The following is a 16,685-nucleotide window of genomic DNA, read 5'->3' on the forward strand; positions in this document are numbered from 1 at the left end:
TTCCCAGACTGAATGTAACATTGATTGTGACTAGCTGCAAGTATTCATGAGTACTCGTTACTCGTAATTCGTGTGCATGAATTTGATAAACAGCATTTTGCAACTCGCATTATTTTTCTTATTTCTTTTTTTTTTTTCTTCTGTTTTTTTATATGTTTATTTTTAACTTATTGTTGTTACAGTTTGTCGATTTTTTGCAGTTGCTTTTTTGTTTTGTTGCTTTGTAGCGTGCAACGAACTTTGTGTCTTATCGGCCAAATAAAACCGAAAACGGGAACACGAATAATGCTGGGAGAAGAAAGAGTAAGAGAGGGGAGAGTGGGAGTGGGAGAGTAGGGAAAAATTATGATCGGTGATCGATGATCAATCCAGGTTACAAAGAGAGAGAGAGAGAGAGAGACAGAGAGAGAGAGAGATTCCAGCTAAGAACAAAATTGCAATTAGTCAGTGGACGAGGTCAAAGCCTTTATTATTTTTATTTTTCTCATTTTTTTTGAGTACCTACTCATTCACACTCGTATTTGTATTCATAATCATGCCACACTCACATGTGTGTGTGTGTGTGTGTGTGTGTGTGTGTCAATGCCACGCAAATCGCTAAAGTAGAAGGCGATGAAGAAGAAGAAGAAGGAGAAGTCAATGCACTTCTCTACTCTTCTCTTCTCTTCCCACCATCTCACGCATTCGTTGGAGGCCTCGATGTGAATCATTTTTGGTTATTTGTCTGACTATGCAGCGAATTACAATCCACAATCCACAATCCACAGTGCACTATGGGCAATTTTCACATGTTATGCTATTTTGGCTGAGATAATTTCAGAAACCACAAAATTGTTTATAATAAATAAAAATTTTCGGTCAATCGTTCCTAAATCAGCTATATAATATTGTGGACCGACTATCAATAAATTCAGATACTGTAACAAATAATCGGACTCCATTTTATTCGAACCTAACGCTGAAATTTTAATATTTACACTTTGATTTAACTTTTTTGCTTATGGATTTAGTTGAATTTAAAGTGTTAGAATTAATAAAAAATATGAATGTGAATATTTGTAGGCTAAATATATATTATATTAAATTAAAATGTAATTATAATTACACTTTTTAGTTAAAACAAGCATGATTTATTTACAACCAATTTTGTATTTGCATTAAAGTGTGATAAAATTATTGCATTGTACAAATACTTATTTAATTAATGACTAGAAAAATGTGAACATTGCCCATAGTGCACAGTTGACTCGATCCACAGTGCAGTCAGCCTTCTAAGCACCCAGTTCACACACACACACACACACACACACATTGCACACTCACACACTTTTATTGTTGCAGTCATGCCCGAAATATAAAAAGCTCTCATCTCACTCACTGCCAAATGCTTGCGAGAGAGTAAGCAACGAGAGCACGAGAGCGCGAGAGCGCAACAACGAGAGAGAGAGAGTAAGAACAAAAGCTGCAGTGAGATCAGCGTCAGGTCAGAAGGAGCTTTTGTGTGTGTGTGTGTGTGTGTATGTGTATGTGTGTGTGTGTGTGTTGAGACTATCGCGCTGTGTTTAAGTTGTTTGCTATCTTTCTACATCGCTTCGGCTCCGTCCCCCAGTCTCCTCGCTACCCTCTTCCTTTCCCGCTCGCACCCTTGGCCATGGCCTCTTGGCACTCGCAATTTGCGGGTCAATGACTGCCAAAAAAAAATACAAAATACACGAAATATATTTGCGTCGACTTTTTTAGCAGCAGCGCCAAAAACTGAATAGTCACACACACACACACATACACATGCAACTACAGCTGTGTGTGTGTAAATAACATACAAGTGTTGTTCTGGTTCTTGCTCTCCTTCTTTCGTTCACATTTTTAAATTCTTAGTCCCCCCGCCCCCCCACGCACCAAGCAATTCGTCTTCTTCTTCTTCAGTGTCGCCTATGCAGTTGCGCATTTTTTCGTAGGCGTCTTAAAACTTTGGAACAAATAATGTACACTTTATTTAATGATTCCCTATAAAAAATATACTCAGAATACGAAAATTTGGAAATAAAAACTGCGAAAACAAAAGTTGAAAATTGTTATAAGGAAAATAAAATAGGAAAAAAAATAATTTTCTTTATAAGAATAAGAGCAGAACAAAATTAGGAATAATGTTATTTGGAAACACAAATTGGAGTAAAATATTGGCAAATATCGAAAAGCAATTTAAAACTACACGTATTTATTGTAATTTTTTTAAAAATACTCAAATTCAATGCATTTATTTTTAGTAAATTTATTTTCATATCTACTTTGGTTTTCTTAAACTTTCCTATTTTTTTTCTTTTTTTCTAGGCTATATTAAAGGTTGATATTATGTCTGCATTATTTTGAAAGTCGAATCTTAATGGAAAATGGATAATGGATAATGCATCGCACTAACGGAAGATTTTACCAAGTACATAAAGAATTAGAGAGCCTGAATGTTTACTTGAACTATAAATAAATACATTGTGAAATTAAAATAATTTCTAATAAATGTATAAAATCAATTATTTCTATAAAATAAAATCAAACAACGATCTGGGGCTTATTAGGTCTATCATTAAACAAAAATATATATTCGCAATGCATTATTTTTAGAAGACATTAAATAGAATATAGCTGAAGAGACTGCTCTCCATCTGTGTACAGCACATACATATATATTATAATGCATATACATATGTACATGTGAGTATAAAAACAGTTTTGTAAGATTAGAACGGCTTCTCATCGCAGTTGTTGCCGTTGTTGTTCCTGTTGTTGTTGTCATATAATACCCGAAATTCTAGTCTAACCGGATACAAGGTTCGCTGCATTATTTTGCATTTAATTTTTTCTTTTTCTGTTTTTTTATTTTTGTTACCTTTCCTGGTGCCCAGCAATATGTATTCAGTATTTTTATTTTCTCTTTTCTGTTTTCTTTATTAAAATGGGTAACAGTTGTTCAAATTGATGTAAAAAACTACAAATTATATATATACCTATATAATGATCATAATAAATACAAGAAACAAATCTATATTACTCTAACTGAAAGTAAATTTATTTTAATTAAATTCTATATATATATAACCTCTTTTTCCTGACTCACTAACACGCTGACTCACTTACTTACTGATCATTGCACAGTCCAAGCCGTAAGACCTAGGAGGCTGAAATTTTAACAGAACATAGCTGAGACACTGTATCGTGCAATAATATATTAATAATATACTTTTTTATATTTATTTATTTTACATTTTTTAATTATTTCAATACTCAAAGAGATTGGATAATATAATGATGAATAATGCCTGATCGCTGAACCAACAAATTAGCTATGTTAAAATATATAATGTACACTTATAAAATATAAAATACAAGTCTATTTTATTTTAACAAAAAGTCAATTTCTTTTATTTGAAGTGTATATTTGTTTATTAGTATATATATATATATATATTTATAATGTATTTTTTTATATTGTATATGTATATTATATAATTTATTAAAAATCATTAAATTATTCTAATACTCATGAATAGTTCGGATAGTTAAGAGATGCCAAAAATTTTTGTTTCAATTGCAGATATTAAAATTGCAGACCATTATTATTTGGGTCTTTCGGTCTTTTGGTCTTTCGGTGTATTTATGGTATTTATCTTAAAGATTTGAGTACTTGGTAATTACTTTAATGACTGCCTTGACAGACGGACGGACGGACAGAAGGACAGACGGACAGACGGACAGTCGGGTGTGTGCGCCATCTGTTGGCCCCGATTGCGATGTGATTTTGGGCAGATGAGTTGAGTTGAGTTGAGTTGAATACCCCCAGCTCTCTCTTTCAATACTGCCAATCTTGAATACATACAAACATACATACATTATCCCTTTCCTCTATTCTCTCTCCCTCTCTCACTCTCGGTCGATCCTTCTCTGTGCATTTTCTTGGGCTTTCATTCGTTCCTCAACTCCAACTAGTGATGTAAAAATTAAATTGTTGCATCGATAAATCGATGATTGGGAAAATATGAATATGTTATATTTTCATGTGTAACCAAAGGTAGACTCGTGGCACTCTGGTTAGAGTTGCCGCTTCAGTTTGAGAACAAGCGCGGGTTCGAATCCCACTTTTGGCCAAGTAAAAATATTTTAAAGAAACATTTCAAAAAAATCCTACGCAAGTAAAAAATGTACATAAGTATATCGAAAGAAAATAAAACAACAATATATCAATCCTGCCTAATATTTTTTTCGTATTTTTTGTCTGGAGTATTTGATCTTGATCTTGAAAATATATGAAATAAGAATATGAAATGTTTTAACAATTAAGATGTGCTTTCTAACTTTAAGACTTTAATGTTCTCGACGCAGAACGAAAAATTCTTAGTGTTGAGATACAGTTATTAAATTTTAAGTTTTAAGTTTTTTTTTTTTTTTTGCTCAAATAAATTCATTTTTTTATAAGTAAAATAATAAATATCATAAATTTGAAGATCATGGTACAACTGCATAGATTACCCTCAAAGAAAAATGTTGGTATAATAATTGTTTACCGTCCATGGTTTATTTGCAATTTTAAACTTGATGTTCCGCTTGGATTTACATCACTAACTGCTGAGAGTATCTTCTATCTCCCTCTGCTTCTCCATCATCAAGATCATTATCATGATCATCATCATCATTATCAAGATCATCATCATTATCATCATCATCATCATTAGGATCATCGTCTTTGTTGTATGGCGCATGAGTAATTTGCTATTTGATATTTTTGTATGCATGTCTGTTTTTGTGTGTGTGTGTGTGTGTGTGTGTGTGCAAGTTTCGGGTTTTATGTGTTGTTGTTGTTTTTTTTTTTTTTTGTAATATCTGTGCGCTTTTTGGACAGACTGCACGCGTTTTCTCTTGTCTCTTGTGTCTTGGTCTTATTGCCTCTCTCCCTTTCTCCATCTCGCTCGCTCTTTCTGTCTCTTTCTCTAACAGCTTGCAGATCGTCGTCGACATACATATATACATTCTTTATACATAGAAATATTCTCGTTGATCTTCGCTCTGCGTTCATTGTTGTTGTTTTGGTTTTGGTTTTTGGTTTTTGGCTTTGGTTTTGTTTTTTTCTTCTTCTTCGTTTTTTTTTTTTTGGGTTGGTAGGCTTTTGTTTGGTTTAAGTTTTTTTTTTGTTATTTTTTTTGTAGGTCATTGAACTGACTGTGAAATTTTCGGTTCTTGCCTAAAAACAAAAAATTGCAGTCAATTTAACTGCGGACAATTTTTGTTGGAATTTCTGTGATGCTTCTCTCAGCTCTTTTCTTCTCTCTTCTCTTTAGATCTGTTTTGTTCCTCTTTTTTTCTGCAGTTCAGTTCTTAATAGCTATATATATATATATCGTATATAAATGTGTATGTATGTTTTTATGCAGCTTACACAAAGTAGGAAGAAATATAAAGTTTTCTATCGAAATCTCTGAAAATATTTCATTTTTCTTGATTTATTGCATTACATGATATGTAATCTTCCTTGTTTTTCCTTTACTTTTAAATAATCTATAAATTTTACTATTAAGAAGAAAAACACTTGCAAAGCCAAATAAAAGTGCATAGAACAAAATTAAATCAATGACAGAAAAATCAAAGCAACTTTTCCTTATATTAAAGAAATAAATATAGTACAAAATTTTAATCGCTACGGTCCCTGAAAAAAACGACTTCTTTTCATTTAATACTCATTTTGGTCTCCTTAAATCATATACAAGGATTTTTTTTCTTAATATTTGTATTTCTATGAGGTAAAATTTTCCAATATTAAGCATTCGTTGTAAATGTGTCAACGGGTCGTATGCTTATTAAATGGTGCAACATAGAAAGCAAAGGAGAAGAAGGGAAATGAGTACAACAACTGCAACGCAGTTGCACTCATTAAATTAGATTGCAGGCAATTAAACGCACAAAGGCCGCATAATTAAATGTGACCAGGTTTTTGGGAAGGGGAATGTGAGAGAGTTAGAGAATACACCACACACAAACACACAAACACACGCACATATATATACAATTACAAAACACATGTAGTATTACAGTTTTATTTTTATTTTTATTTAATTTTTTTTTCTTTGTATTTTATTCCTTGCTTCACATTTCATTCAATTTGCGCTTAATTAATAAGCAGCGATTTAGCACAAATGCAAATTGATATTAAATAGCGCATATTAGCGGTTACCCACTGTACAAAAAGCAGCAGGTGCAACTGCTGCAAGTGGCAAGTAAAAAGTGGCAAATTGCAATTGTGGCAAGTTAATAAAAAACACTTTTTCTTGTTCTCACCGAAAATTCGTACTTTTGAGCAGGATATATAAATTAAATATTGTTAATAAAAAAAGATCAATTCAATAAAATTATTATTCAATTGTAAAATCAAACTTAGTTTGAATAAGTTAATTACATTTTAGCGAATTTATTGAATTTAATGCTTAATTAAACTGTATCAGTAATAATTGTATCGGTTACCTATCGGTTATTTCGGTTTAAATAATTTCGGTTTGATCGGTTGCAGTAAAAGAAAAATTTGTTCCGCTTAGGTTTCGGTTAAGGCTACCAATTCCAATCGGTTAATATCGGTTAAAGTTATGTGCCGATATTAACCGATTTAAAGCCCTGCACTTGAGGTGAAAATGCATTCAAAAAAATGCGTCGAGATTTCAAAACGTAAAAGGAAAATAAGAAAATCTTCATTGTAAGATTTAAAAGACTTTTTTATTCTCATGCTATTTTGGTATTCTTCACTGAAAGTTCTCTATTTGTCAATAAGAAATATTTTTGATTTAAGAATCTGGTCTATTTGGACGGGAAGTTATCCTGCATTAACACCCCTCTCCCTGATTACCACCCTTACCACTATTCCCAATACCCCACCCAAAAATACGACTCTGTCATGAGAAGAATGTGTTAAATGGGCATGGATCCTACGAATTTGGGATTTAATTGAGTGCATAGCTTTGAGAAGGCAATGCGATTGTTTCTCAATTGACTTTTAAAAACGCGGTGCTTTTTAGCCCAGTCCTCAAAGTAAACAAAGGCTTTTGAGTTTCTCATGAAACCTTTCCGTCGGTATAAACAACTATTTTTATTTTTAAATAATAGTTTCATATTTTAATGTCTTAATTTTTCATTATATTTTGATTCGTTTTTATTTGCTAATGTTTAACATATGTCAGGAAACATCGAAAAGATTGCAATAATAAACCAATGTATAAAATTTGGAAATTATAATCAGAAATGAATTTCAGCAGTAAGCTTGATAATAAATTCATTTAACTTTTTTATATTCTCAGTCGGTATTTTAAACGCTTACAGGTCTTATAATTTAATTGTTCACATTAATTATTGTACTCGAATATTTGAAATTACATTATTGTCGACTGGTTTTAGTCGAGATTAAATAAATAAATAAATAGACTTTCTTTAAATTTTAAGTAATTTTTTTTTTTATATTTAGTGTGCATATATATTTTTATTTAATTTTTGTTTTAATATTTTTGCGGTGATTTGAGTTGAACTGGGCATTTAAAGTCGATCAGCTGTGGAGTTGTCAGCTGTTTAATATTCCTATGCAGCACAGTGAGAGTGAGAGGGAGGCGAGGTAGAGAAAGATGTAGCGAGAGATGAAGAGGCAAGGAGGAGAACTGGGAGATTCATCCGAGTTGGCCCGATTCACGGTCCAACTTTGTTGACTTTGTCTATGTTGAAATTTTTTTGCTGGCAGCTAGAGCTGAAAATGCAGATGGACATAGGAGTGGAGATGGAAATGGGGTTGCTTGCTTTATGCCTAAACCCTGTGGCACTCGTGACTGCAACAGTTGCAACAGTAGCATTTAGAAGAGGGGTAGTTGTAGGGGTGGGGGATGGGGCCTGAATAGGCACTGAAGGAGGAGGAGGAGAAAAGAGGAACGCAGCATATGCCGTTCTGTGTCTGTGTCTGTTGTGTGTGTCTGTGTGTGTGTGCTGTGTGTGTGTGTGTGTGTGCAACAAGGGTAAGTGCTACTGTTTTTCTTTTGCCACATACAATTTGGTCGGGTGTGAAAAATTATTAAGTAAATGTTTTTCTTATTGTTTTTATAACTTTGTAATTTCTGACGCCAGTCCTTGAATTGTTGGTGTGGTTGTTGTTGTTTTAAAACTTTTATTTTAACCCATTTGCTTCCCATATTATTATTGTATTTAATTGTGTTGTTTGTTGTTCCTATTCAAGAGCATTGTAATACAGCTCTTATAATACCTAATTCCTCCCTAAAATCTGTACATATTGTCACCTACCTAAATACTAATTTTGTTTCAGAATATTCGAAAAAATTAGGAACTTGTAAAACAATTTTTGAATGAAAACTTCTCTTTTAATATTTTAATGTTAATAGGAGATCGAAGACAAACTAATGTGATACACTGAGAAAAAATATATAAGGGAGTCCTGTTTGAGATATATAACACGGGTGATCTCAAATTTTTCGAATTTTTAATTCAATGACGGTTTTTTATTTAGATTTTAGCAAATATTTGAATCATCGAAATTAGTTACTTGAATCAAATATTATATTACATTAAATTTCCTAAATATCAAATTTCCTGATATTAAATTTTAATAAATATTATTTAATGTGTTCAGAATAAATAATTTACGAATCGTTATATAATTTAATCCACACTAGAAGAGTAATTATTAAAGATATATGTACTTTTAAAAGAAATGAGAAGTTTACCTACCTTTAATGGATTCAAGTCGAGCTGAGATTAAAATGAGTGTTTGTTGATCGAATGTTTTTTTAATGATGTTCTTGATATTTTCAGGATGAATTCGTTGCTTTGAATTTAATTTGAGTTCGATTTCGAGTTCGAGTTCTTCAGATGGGGCATAGTCCATGGAGCCTTAGAATTATCGTCACTACAAATTCACTGGGGTACAGTTTAATTAATATTATTATATATTCGTATTGGGTTTTCTTGTTTTTTCTTTAATCTGCGAGATTCTTCACTTGAAATTCACTTACAAAATGCACAACAACAAAAAATAGCAACGTTTTTCAGCACTTGAACAAAAAAAATGTTAAGTTTCTCAACACTGCAAGATGAAAACGTTGAGAAGAAAAAAAATTTGATTCGAAACGCGTTTTCGAACTGCCGTTTTCTAAGGATTTTCAGTTTAGATTTCGATTTGGAAACTTTTGGAACTGCAACTCAATAAATTGGAGCAGGAATACAATAAAATTGTATGTTGACATTTCGAAAACGTTTCGAGAATGTTTAGAGAATATTTTTTGGAGAATTCTCTGATGACAAGGAATACTCTGAAAGTTGTCGGTTGTTTGATTATCTTTGATTATTTTAGGTTGTTTGATTATTATTATTTTTTTTTGGATGTTTGGAAGTTGGTTGAATTTGAATTTGAATTCGTTGGTTTGGTCGACGCACGTCCAATCCGATAGCTAACTGATGTTCATCTAAATGGATCTGAACTATTCGAAATATAATGTTGCCCAGAAACTTTTTTGGGATCAGCGTTGACGTTGACGTCGCCAACGACGTCACTGCCGACGTCGCAGCTGCGGCATTTGAAACGCCGGCGTCGCATCGCGTTTTAGTCCACACTTTATGTGTGTGTTAGTGTATCCCAGTATGTGTGTGTGTGTGTGTGTGTGCGTGTCGACTTGCAGTTGTCAATGCTCCAACGGCAAAAGTCCGTTTCGGAGCCGCTGCGGCGCACAGTGGTCCTTTTGCTCACTTTAGTCTCCAATAATTACAAGCAGTAAAAAATTATAAGATTTTAATGCTAGCAACTAATTGAAGCAGTATTTGTTTATTTAAGTTTTCACAGTTAATTTCCTTAATGTTAATGATTTTTTTTATTTGTAGAACAAATTTAATTATTGTCGTGCTTAGACTTTAAAACTATGTTGTAATTTTTAATAACTCATTTTCTTAATTGTAATTAATTTCTATGTATTTTATAACTCATTTTTGTTTTAATATTTTTAGCCATTTCACCATCAAAGAAATTGTCTTCTTCAAAGAATATTGATAGTACTATGATTACCCATCAGGTTGTGAAACGATGGAAAAAGTGTCATTAATGATATCTAAAATGAATAATTTTTTTTAATTTTTACGTTTTTCTAAATGGCATCAGTCGAAAAAACCTGAAAAGTAATTTGTGTTTTATTTTTTTTTTTGAATACATTTTCAAATTTTTTCCAAAACCCTGTTGTGTCTCTTAAGACTTATGGCTTGGGATGTGCAATGATCAGTGAGTGAGTGAGTCAGGACAAAGAGTTTTATATCATTTTTAGAATTTTGCCTTTTTTCAAATTGAATTAAAATTATTTTAATTTTATATTTTGTATTTATTACTTTTTATAGAGTTAGTAATTTTAAAATACTTATACACAATGTTGAGCATTCTGCGTAAGGCCCTGAAACATGGAGCAAAATGACCACTGTGCGGCCTTTGCACATAATATGCAGGCAACATCATAATGAGCAGCGTCTCTTCAACATCATCATCATCATCATGTTCACACACACACACACACACACGCACACTAATACACCTACACATATGTGCAGTTTTGGGGCTACCCCTACTTAAAGGCTCTCAGTCTCAGTTGCAATCATCCTCTCTCTGTCTCGCTGTCTCAACTGCAGCGGCTGCCCCTCCAGATGCATTTCCCCCTCTTTCCCCCTCTTCATCTTCTTCTTCTTCTTCTGCCTTCCCCTCTGCACCTTCACAAAGCAGTTGCTGCCACCGAAAAATAAAAATCTGCCCAAAACATGCTGCAAAAAGAAATCGCTAAAAAAAAGGCAAACAGCGAAAACAACAAAAACAACAAAACAACATATAAAATAAAACGAAACACACACACACACGAAGCACAACAAAGCGTAATCCAAATGATGAAAAAACCAAAAAAAAATAAGCGGAGAAAAAAACAAAAAATCAACCCAAAAAAAAAAACGGAAAAAAATAATGAAATAATAAAAATGCATTGGGAAGCCTTATAAAAATGTGTGTGTGTGTGTGTGTGTGTGCAATACCTGCGTGGCTCCACTGCACTGATGAGCTGACATCCCCCTCCCCTCTGTCACCCTCTACCCCTACCCAATTCAACCCCTTCTCCACACACACACTCTCTCTCTCTCTCTCTTTCTCGTTCACATATGCACATGTCTATGTATACATATACGATATTTCTATATGCTGGCAAATGAGCGGGACGAACTCGTCCTTTTTCGGCCTATGCGAACACTAACGCTAACAGCGCTGCCGGCGTCGCAGTCGCCGTCGCCGTCGCCGTTGCAGTCGGCGTCGTCGTCGATACTTTTGCTGCGGTGTCCAGTTTTTGTATATGTTATATTGGAATACATACACACGCTATGCAGTCACACATACACATATATATTTGAATATAATGCACAAACACCAGTTGTAGTTGCAGTGCAGTTGCGAGCCCCTCCTTACCCCCTCCCCCACCCCTAGTTGCACCCTAAGGTGGCAACAACAAAGCGCGTGCGTGCGTGCGAGAATTGCGATGCAACAACAACAATCAAACCTACCAGAACAACAACAACAACATTATTAAAATGCAACAAACAAATTGAGAATAAAAAAAAACTGAGCTACAAATTTTGTGTAAATTTGTATTTTATTTCTTTGCTAAAAATCATTTGTTCCCTTTCCATCGCTTCGATTGCAGTGTGCAACATGTTGCATACTTGCTCAAACAAATAATCGCATTGCATCTACAATATATTGGATCTAACTTCTATATTGAATACTTAGATCAGGGATCTTACATTCCACTTACAAATAACAACATGTTGTAAACATTTTCTAAATATTGTAACTAGTGATACAAATTTAAAGAAGATACTTTTAAAATATCACTGTTTTAGAATGTGATAAGTCCTTAATAAATAAACGATTTTACTATTAAAAAATATTTTGTATTTTGAAATATATATATAGTATTAGAAACAATTGGAAAGAAGTGATAAATATTTATTAAAATTTATTTTTAATTATACAAGTATTAAAAAGAAATAATAACGACTCTTAAGTATTTAATATAATTGATTTATTAATTTGTCGGCTTTCGAATGTTGCTAACATTAAATATATTTTTATTTTTAATGTATATATACATTTCGAAAAGCATGACTCATTAAAATTAGTGAATTAACGGAAAAGGCTTAGAAGTAACATTAAAAAAATTTTTTTCAGAAACAAAATAATATTTTCAGAAATATATTTTTAATCTTAGTTAAAAATAAATGTTTTCTGATAAAAATTGATTAAAATAATTAATTAAATAAGCGCATTAACTCTAATATTTTATGTGTTAGTGGGAAAAAAATGTTTTAAAATTGATTTTTTGAAAGAAAACTAAAATAACTTGAAATTTTTAGTATTTAAAATATCACGCGATATTTGTTGTGGCTGCTCCACTGTGCAACTCATTATATTTACTTATTTAAGGACAACACTCTCGCACACACACATATGCACAGAGACACATATTAGTGCACACATGCATACATACATACGCACATACATATGGATAGATAGAGTGATGCACATGACCACAAGAGAAAGAGTAAGGCAGCAACACAAAAATTAAGTATACGCACCGTCAGCTCAAAATACTGGCTATAAACGACGAGTCCTTATACTCATACACACACACACACACACACACGCACACGCACACACACACACATACACATAGGCAAACTTTTCAAATCCCCCCAAAAAATGAGCCGCGTGAGTAGGCCTATCAAAAAGTTGCGAGCCATATAATAAATAGCACCAAAAAGTGCGCAAAAAAAAAATAAAAAAAGAACAGACCGACCGACCAAAAAAAAAAAAATATATACACATAGCGTCAAAAACGCAGGCAAAGCGTGTACCTAAATGAGAAAGAGAAATACGAGTATAAAGCAAAGCAGGCGAATGCTAAAAAAAAAACTCCCAATGATGCACTGCAGCCGGCTCGCTCTGACGCACGTGACGCACGCTACGCACGCATCGCGAATGCCCGAAAAAACGACCAACTTGCAACTTGCCACAACAAAATATAAAAAACAAATAAAAATGTGCAACAACAAAAAAAAAAAAAAAAGAAAAAAACCAGTAGAGAAGCAATAAAGCTGCTGTAAAGCCTATAAAGGTCGGCGGAGCGGTGAATTCAGGGGTGAAGCAGCGGTGAATTCAGCGGAGAAGGAGAAATGGTCAACTGCAATGACATTGAATGCAACGTGCAACTGCCACAAAGCATGTGGGCGGCCTATTGCGCACACACACACACACACGCGCGACGTCGACGTCAACTGCGCACAAACGCACACACACACACACACACACACAAAAAAGAGTTAAAAAATATGCCAAGTGAAATCGAACAAAAATGCATACAAATGTTGAAATTGTATTCCCCTATTTTTTAAATTTTGTTGCACTTTTTTTGTGCGTGTGTGTGCGTGTGTGTGCGTGTGTGTGTGTGCAAAACAACCCCCAAAAAATGCATGCACAGAGCCGAGGATTGCCGAGCACCGAGTACTATCTGACCGAACCACGCAACCACTCGAATCGTCACTCGAATCGTTAGTCGAATCGTTAGTCGAATCGTCAGTTGACCAGTCGCTGGAGCAGTTATGGGCGTTTTTTTATGTGCTGCGCCTACACACGATGTTGCATGCAACAAAACCAAAACAAAACAAAACAACAGCTCAATACACAAATGAACCAAATAAAAATAGCATATATGGTATACACATACATAGAATATTAAAAAAAAAAAAACGAGTTACAAAGCAAATGTTATAAAAATAAAAGAAAACAAGTGACAACGCTACAGTCAGGTTGACTCGACTCTTAGCTGGCCCAGTAGCTGTTTACCATAAATGAAATCATTACTGAAGAAAACTTATATTTTAATTAAATCATTACTGAAAAAAACATATATTTTAATTTAAGAGCAAAAACGGAAAAAGAAAATTTCGTAGCGAAAACTAATTTAAGAATTTGATTAAGATTTAAAAACTTGAATTTTCGGAAATCCCAAGGCTGAACTCTTACGATATCGAAATAAAATAAAAAAAAAATCAGTCAAGAGGCTAAAACATAATTTATTTTATATATTTGAAAATCGGTTTAGTCTTGATCAAACAATTTTACAAGTCTTAAATTTTGTTCAATTTGACATGAATTTTTTCAAGAAAATCAACGGTGTCAAAATCAAGCTTAAAATGTTGTTATGTAATACATAAAATAACATACAGAAAAAATATTTTTGGAAAAATTTATCGGAAGGTACCGTTGTAAACTCTTTGTTTTTTTTTTTTCTTGAACAAGTATTTATTTAATAAGTTGTCATTAAAATATCTTTCACAAAAGTTTGCAAAATTAATATTGCTGTTTTAATTTATCATTATAATTTTGTATTTTTTTTGTATTTCTATTATATTTTACGTTGTTTTTCTCAGAAATCACTTTATTTGGTGCCTAAATTTTGCTAAAGTTGTCATGAAAATATAATCTTCAGTTTCTTCTTGGTGCTGGGCTAAAGTTGCAACTGCAACTGCAACTGCAGCTGCAGCTGTGAAGCTGTGAGCAGCCAAACTTAATGCTGGCTGCTAGCGGGTGTGGTGCGGCAAGGTCGCGGCGTGTGGCGCGCAACAACAACATAAAAAGAGCGACAAAGCAAATAAAAAAGCAAAGGACAAAACAACCAAAAAAAAATAAAAAATAAATAAAATATATCAAACGCGAGGCGGGCAAAAAAGTGGAAATTATATAAAAATGCACTAAAAATGTGCACGCACATGTACATGCTACACACACACACACACACACACACACACACACACACACACACACACACAGACAGACACACACAGATGTTAGTTGTTCTTTTGATTTTTTTGTATTGCCTGCTTTTGGGCGTCGCATTGAATTTGGGAAGGCAACGCGGCGTATGATTGTTTTCGCCATTGGAGTATGTGTGTGTGTATGTGTGTGTGTGTATTGGTAATATGTTTGTTTAATAGGCCTAGAGCTGCGTTGCGTTCCAATGGCAAATCGATGTGATTATGTATGCATATATACGTATATAAATATATGAGTATGTGTGTTTGTGAGTGTGCGTGTGTGTGCGTGTGTGTGTGCTTGTGTGTGTAATTCAATTTTGTGCAAAACATCAGTAATAATTCTCCACCTACCAATCTACAATATTAAATGCATTTATATAAAAAAAAATATACAAACATATTTATATATTTATATTGTACGATATGTAATTGAGTATGTCCGTAAATGTACAGTTTATTCGCAAAATGTATAAATGCATCATTCAAACGCCAACAACAACAACAACAACAATATCACAGAATGCTCTTAAATGATGTCTAATAGGTGTATTTTTATTTTCTACTGCCTATACATCAATTGTATTATCTAAAAAAAAATGCATTTATTAAAAACAAAATCTAGACATTAGAAATGAGTCGAAGGCCTCAGCAGCCAGTACTCTATAAGTAAGTTAATAGTTGTAATTTAATATTATAAGTTAACTGTATATTAATAAATAAATAATAAAAAATGAATTTACATTTCAAAATAAAATTAGAAACCAAGTTTTAAATAACAATTTATTTTAACTGTAGAACAATAAATAACGAATTAATTTGTATTTTTTTTTTTTTTTTAATAATTTCTTACTTCCTACAGAGCTTCAAATTTAAGTTTAAAAACCTTGTATTTATTTTAGTTAATTGTGTATTTTTATTTAAATTTAAAGCTTAGATTGAAAAACTTTGTATTTATTTTAGATATTTGTGTTTTTTAAGTAAGCCAAAAGTAGTTAACAAAAGCACAATTAAGAATTTAAAATAAATTTGGAAAATAAGATTGAAACCAAAAATTGATTTGAATTATAAAACATTTAATATTTGCAACTGACAATTTTATTCAGGGGTGTCCCAGAAAGCGAAACCAACCGAAAATCTCCATTCATTTTTGGGAGCTTTTCGCTTGGTTTTGACTGTTTTCTTTTTTTTTTTTGTTTTTTTTTTCAATTATTTATTAATTTTATTAAAGTCAAATATATTTCATTTTAAAATTAAAGTATCAAACATAAATTAACAAATAAATTGAATTATGGAAAATTTTTTTAACACAAAACAATGTAATTTTTAGTTTGTTAACATATATTATTTATATTTTTTTAATTAAAGTAGATGTCAAAATTAAATAAGAGTATTAGGTTAAAGTAAACAAATAATAACTTCTAAATTGAAAGCTTAGATAAAAAAAAAATAAATTTAAAAGTCAAATGTCATTTTATCATGCTTGCAACTTGTTGTTAACATTTAGATGTCAAATATATAATGGATTGAGAAAATTCTATCTTAAAATTATATTAATAGCTATATTAATTTGTGGACTAATTATGCATTCTATTATTAATCATAAAGAAGAATGCAATAGTATCTTTTAATAAAAAAGACAGCATCCCAATGAAATGCAGTAGAAATATGGAGAAATGCATTCCCCATCTTCCCACTTTCCCCCTTCTTCTTTCCGTCTCTTCTGTTCAGTATTCGGTATTCAGTATTCAGAATGCGTTTGTTGTGATGCCAACTCTTGA

General features: G+C 32.4%; 2 long non-coding RNA genes across 3 annotated transcripts in view; one reads left to right on the top strand and one right to left on the bottom strand.

The window, feature by feature from the left end:
* LOC117794362 overlaps positions 1-2,525 on the top strand; it is an 88,105-nt gene extending 85,580 nt beyond the window's left edge. For both annotated transcript variants that reach the window (XR_004618412.1, XR_004618413.1), the window contains one exon: positions 2,329-2,525. This is a non-coding gene — a long non-coding RNA (uncharacterized LOC117794362). The remainder of the gene's footprint in view (positions 1-2,328) is intronic.
* LOC117794363 overlaps positions 1-8,949 on the bottom strand; it is a 51,478-nt gene extending 42,529 nt beyond the window's left edge. Inside the window, exon 1 of the long non-coding RNA XR_004618414.1 lies at positions 8,752-8,949. This is a non-coding gene — a long non-coding RNA (uncharacterized LOC117794363). The remainder of the gene's footprint in view (positions 1-8,751) is intronic.
* Between the last annotated feature and the right edge of the window lie 7,736 nt (positions 8,950-16,685).

The sequence above is a fragment of the Drosophila innubila genome, chromosome X, assembly GCF_004354385.1.
Source record: "Drosophila innubila isolate TH190305 chromosome X, UK_Dinn_1.0, whole genome shotgun sequence".
Taxonomy (NCBI): Eukaryota; Metazoa; Arthropoda; class Insecta; order Diptera; family Drosophilidae; genus Drosophila; species Drosophila innubila.